The sequence below is a fragment of the Pseudorca crassidens genome, chromosome 10, assembly GCF_039906515.1.
Source record: "Pseudorca crassidens isolate mPseCra1 chromosome 10, mPseCra1.hap1, whole genome shotgun sequence".
Lineage (NCBI taxonomy): Eukaryota > Metazoa > Chordata > Mammalia > Artiodactyla > Delphinidae > Pseudorca > Pseudorca crassidens.
In genome coordinates, this window is record NC_090305.1 from 22,028,110 (window position 1) to 22,034,109 (window position 6,000).

Consider the following 6,000-nt stretch of genomic DNA (forward strand, 5'->3'; position numbering starts at 1 on the left):
TATGCAGTAACCCATATGTTGGAATACTATGTGTCCTTGGAAAAGCATAAACTGTCACTTTTTTTATGATATGGAAAGATATATTGCTTAGGGGAAAAGGGTAAGGTACAGACCAATATGCATAGTATGTTATCATTTGTGTTACCCCTTTTTGAGATAAAAAGATATATTTATTGCACGTGGTACATATTCATATATGCTTAATATGATTCTGGAAGGAATTAATAACAATGGCTATCTGTGGCGAATGTAATTAGGTGGTTGGAAAATAAGAAAGGATGCAAGAGTTTTCTGTATAGCTTTATATATATGATATTTTAATAAATATTTAAATAATTTTAAATTAAACTATATTTTATGTATAAAATACTTAAATAAATTTATTTTATAAAATATTTTATATACATATAAAAATATTTTGCCCCAAAGTTCTGACAAGTTGGAGATCACAGCAGAAACTACACAATACTGATATTCTTCTGTTCTGCTAAAGGAGGAATCCTTGGATCTAATAGGAAATGTCATGTGGGATATATTTTCAGTTTTGTCTCTTTAACAAACTTGGTGAAAATTGCAGTACAGTTAAAAATAGGCTGAAAATACCCTGCAAGTGTAACACAACATATAATAATTTGTTGTGTATATCTAGGCAATGTTTTATTATATCGCTCTTCCTCGAAAAAGTCCGTGTGAATATAAGTACACCTCCCGCTCTGAGGCAAGTTGCTATAGATGTTCATAGGCACTATCCACATGACAAGTAGGAAGTGAGTCAGTGAAGAACACCCTGCTCACACAGTGGCGGCCCTGAAGGCGCCAAGGTCCAGAGAACCTCACGACGAGGGTGGGATTCGAACCCACGCGTGCAGAGCACAATGGATTAGCAGTCCATCGCCTTAACCACTCGGCCACCTCGTCTGATGATGTTGGGACAAAATCATGTCCTTCATTACTGCAGTTCCGTTCTGTAGTACTATATCTAATTGCCTTTCTTTTCTGGTTTAATCCTGACTCAATCCTCACAATCAGATATTTTTTTATATACATTTCACAGCAACCATAAAACTGAAAATGACACTTAGAGTGGTTCGATTACTTGGCACATACAAAATGAACGGGTAAAACCAGTACACGTCGGTATTTAAATACATAGGTCCTTGTTGAACACATGAATGAATGAACATAGCCAGGATTTCAACCCTGATTTGCTGACGCGGCTCCAGTCAGCTGCCCTGTGTTCTCCCAGAGAGTAGGGTGCCTCTGCCGCTGCACTCTGCATTCGAGGGGCCGAATTCCCTACGTCCTGATTAGAACACGTCCCGGGATTCCTGTTTTCTGGGAGAGACCAGGAAACATCAAAACCTGGCTCTGTAGTTCTTATATTTGCTTCTGAAATATGCTGGACTGCTGAAAGACTCCTTCATTTCGGTCTTGTTACCTTCTCTGGGGCTTGGGATTCATCAGTCTGAGACACACAGCAACGGATGAAAACGTGGTTGAAAAAAAGTATCAGCAGAAAACCCGCAACTGTCCTGACGGGGCCGTTTTGTTTCTAGAGCAGATTGGCGTCTTAGAGCAGATTGGTGGCCCTTCCCCACCGAGAAGGGCCAGGTGGGGAAATCTTCACTAGTGCAGAAGCCAGGACGCCTGCGTCCTGTTGTGGTTCTGTCCCACTCACCGTGTGACCTCGGGCAGGCCACTTCACCAGTTCCATATCCACTCCTTCCCTCTCGCCTCCACAATTCCACCACCACCACCATTCTTCCCCACCCTCCCCACCCCCAGGAGGAAGATGAACTTGACAACTTCAAATAAACTCAGCATCAATAAACCCCTGTCACTCGCTAGGGTTCAACTGCTTTTCTACATTTAGTGCAGACTTTTGGAGAGAAATTTGAAAAGACTCTCACATGCCCAAATGCTGTAGCTCCTTCCTTCCTATGAAATCTCTACTTCGGTTCTCAACTTTGGCAAGAGTGACCCTCTTCTTTCCCTCTCATGTTCTTTTACTGAATTTCATAAACTCACCTTCAACATACAACATACCCTGAACCACTTCTTTCCCACTACAGGTTTTGGCCCATAAGGAGAAGTCCAGGCTCAGTTCCTCCACCTCTCTGCTCTTCTGATGTTAAATATTCATCCCCACAGTTGTATTTCTATTGCCGTTTGGCTTCAAGATAACCTGCTCCTCTGCTGATCCAGGTCGGCTTCCTGCAGTTCTTGTTCCCAACTGCTCTGATTCCCAGGCACCCTAGGCAGGGCTCCCACATCTAGAGCTTTATCACTAGTCACCCTGACCTGTGCTCCACGTGCTCCTGAATGACTTTAGGCCCCATATAATATCATATTTGTTTGTTTTGAGTGACCTCCCTAGAGAATTCTCCAACTCTTTGTGAGACCAGAAATGTCACAAAGAGTGCACTATCTAGGGGCTAATTGTTGGGAAGTAGGAGGTCCATCAGAGCTTCTAGTCAGTCATAATTGGTGAACATTTCCTTTAATTTTCCAGTTTTTAGAGCTGCATTCTTTGCATTACTTGACTTGTGGCTGCTTCCTCCATCTTCAAAGCCTTCAGTGTAGCATCTAGCTTCAGTCCACACATTGCCTTCTTCTTTGCTTCCCTCTTATAAAGACAGTTGTGATTATATTTAGGGCCCATCCAGATAATCCAGGATAATTTTCCCATACCAAGACCCTTGATTTATTCATATCTTCACTCTCCTTTACCAAATAAGGTAACATTTACAGGTTCCAGGGTTTAGGACCTAGATATCTTTGACGGCTGTAATTTGGCTTACACAGTACATATATTTTTGAACCCAGTGATATAACTCCTGGGCATATCTCCGAGATATTTAGGGAAAACTTTACAATGATGCTGACTGTAAACAGGCACAGCATCTAATTTTGTCTTCAATCTAGTCATTAGTCCTCCTCTTTTCTCTTCTCTACTCTTCTCATTCTAAATATTATTAATGTGTGAGTTCTCCCACAGAAAAGCCAGAGTATTGGGGCTTGGTGTGATCCCTAGTTTTTATTTTCAATCCTTCTTGAACATTATTTTTCCACTCTCATAGCTTTTTCCTCTTTACCTTCTCCTGCCAAAAATCCATAAAGAACAATTTAACCTAAAGTAGGTTTTGGAAATTTCTACTTCCATAGGTAACAAAAAACCTTTTTTCCCATCGAAAAATTACCTGGATCCTTATTTTCTCTAACAGCAGTGAGCCTGTTATCCAGACCATGTTTTCTGAGAAAAAGTATTTAAAGAACATTTTTCTGTAATATGATTGATTTCACAGAGGGGTCATATTTTTCCCTGCGGTTCCCCTTGTATCTTCAGAGATCCTTATGACCAGTAAATAATATACAGTCCCAAAGACATGGGGAATTCCTGAGCTGGGGAAGATGGCGGTTATCAAAGGGATACAACTAGATTACTCCAGGTTGAGAAGTTACAGTTTAATACCAACAACAGTAAGAATAGCCACCAAATAGTAAAAGGACACTCTGTTCTAGGTCCCAGTGAATAAAAGTTTTGTACATTTCTTCTTTAAACCTCACAACAGTCATGAAATATAGGTATTATCATTTTCAGTTTACATGTGAAGAAACTGAGATTTAGAGAGATTAAATAACATATCCAACCCAGGCACCTGAGACATCTCCAAGGCCATTTCAACCCCCAAATCTGGCAGGTTGCAAGGCTCTGTAAACAAATAGATAATACCGTTTCCCTTTTCTCCCTAGGCCAGTGTTCTCTATTGCAAAATCCAAGTGGTGTTTGCTCCTGAAAAAATGTCTGTCTCACATTAGGTTTCACTGGACTTTCTCATTCAGAAAGCAGAATTGCCCAGCATGACCTCTGGGGAGGGTAAAGGGATCTTGCTAATTTGCTCCTTAGGCCTCTTTTGTGGTTTCTTAAAACCTTTTAAAAACTTTCTGAGGAGATGTTAAAATGAGTATAAATTGAAGAAGAGGAAATATATGCTATAGAGCATTGCCCTGTGGAGAGTATGGACCTGAAATCTGGCCCTGTCAGTACTGATCTTGAGGATGTTTGGGCATCTCCAGAGGGAGCTGCAAGTTGGAGGGACAGAGGCAAGACTCCACCATTGGATTTGAGAGTATTTTAGGAGGGGAAATGCCAATAAAATGATCCAGATATCACTTCTCATTGCCTTGTCTGCCTAAGAACAAAATGGAAAAACAAAAACAACAACAACAAACAAAAAACAAAAACAAAACAGAAAGAGAAAAAAGAGAACTCGCACTTAAGTGTAGAAACACTAAATCAGGGGATTCAGGTCACATACAATTCTCTAGTACTCTGAAGATAAAATCTTACCAAAAACTAGTTCATTTAATTTTCCTTTTCCCACATAAAAAGATTCTTGTTGAACTTTGATAGTGCATCTTGATGCTCTGTGTTAGCCACTATACATCATGTCTTAGGAAACAATAACGAATTGCTCTTTTCTTTTACTTCAAGGTTAATCATGATATCCTTGGTAAACACTTTACCGTGGAAGGGAAATCTCTTGTGGAGATAAACCCCAGGCAGAAACAGGAAGAGGAACCCCCCAGCGACTGAAATAACATATCTCTGAACACTGTTCTTGTGTTTGAAAACTTCATATTGAAGTATAACAAACATACAGAAAAAGTACACAAATTATACTTGGCAACTTTTCATACAGTGAACCCATTTGTGTAACCAACACCCAGATGAAGAAAGAGAACATTCCCAGTATCCCAGAAGCTCTTCTCCTGTCCTCTTCTAGCCACTACCCACAAGACAGGAACTGACTTAATTTCTTATACCATACATTAGTTTGGGCAGTTTTAAAATTTCATACAAAAGGAATCATACACTCTGTTAGTTTCTTTCACGCAACAAGTTTATGTTTGTGATTTTCCCCCCGTTACCCCTATTTGCTTTGGGTATATCAGAGGAGGTAGGACTCAGTTAAAAAAACAAAAACAAATTCCCCAGCCCAAATTCTCATCCTGATCATCAGCTCCCTCATCCACTTTTGTTGAGCAGAATCCCAGTGTTGGGTGTTTATTTACTGGACATGAGGACACATTCAGTCTAGGAGAGTGTGAACAAGACAGTGGCTTAGAAAGTAAAAAGGACTCAAAAAAATGATGGAGACATTTCAAACAGACAAAGGAAGCCAGTTTGAAGGGACTCCCAGTGGCCAAATCTGGGACTATTTGTGCACCAAAGTAGTTAAGTATCATAATCAATTATAAAGCATCAAAAAACTAGAAATCCATACAAATGATTGTTTAGTAACATGCCAAGCACTGACTGTAAATATGGTGGAAGGACTGGAGTTGGAAAATCATTATTCTGTAACAATCATAATAAAGATTTGCTCAGACTGTGCATGTTAAATCTTGGGGGAGATTTTGATGAGGAACAGGATATTTGCAGTCTGAAATCACTGTCCTACAAAGCAGGGATCAAAATTAACCTCACCAGTGAGTGACAGATAGTCCTTACCTGTCTCCAGGTATGGTACTTTGAGAAGCACACAGCATTATCTACGTAGTAATCCACTTGGGAATGCATAGTCTGAATCTAATCGGGAGAAAACATCAGTCAAAAACCAAAGTGAAAGACATTCTATTTTTAAAAATAAAAGAAAAAATACACTATTATTGAAATGGCACATTAATGTCATGAAAAAAAAAGAAAGGCTGAGGAAATGTCCCAGATTAAAGAAAACTAAAGGCATGTCATCTAAATACAATACCTGACACTAGACTAGATCCTGTACTCTAGGGGGTAATTGGTCAAATTGGAATGCAGACTGTAGATTAAATACAGCTATTTATTTAATGTTAAATTCACTGAAGTTCATGATCGTACAGTGGTTATGTAGTAAAGTATTTAAGGGTAAGTGAACATGATATACTGCAGCTTACTCTCACATGGGAGAGAGAGGGAGGACATGGGGTAAAATATTAACAATAGCTAAGTCTGGG

At 39.6% G+C, this 6,000-nt stretch overlaps 1 non-coding gene across 1 annotated transcript; it reads right to left on the reverse strand.

Annotated features, from left to right (window-relative positions):
* Positions 1 to 836: 836 nt before the first annotated feature.
* On the reverse strand, positions 837 to 918 carry TRNAS-GCU (transfer RNA serine (anticodon GCU)). Its single transcript has one exon. It is a non-coding gene; the product is annotated as a tRNA-Ser (tRNA).
* Positions 919 to 6,000: the final 5,082 nt, after the last annotated feature.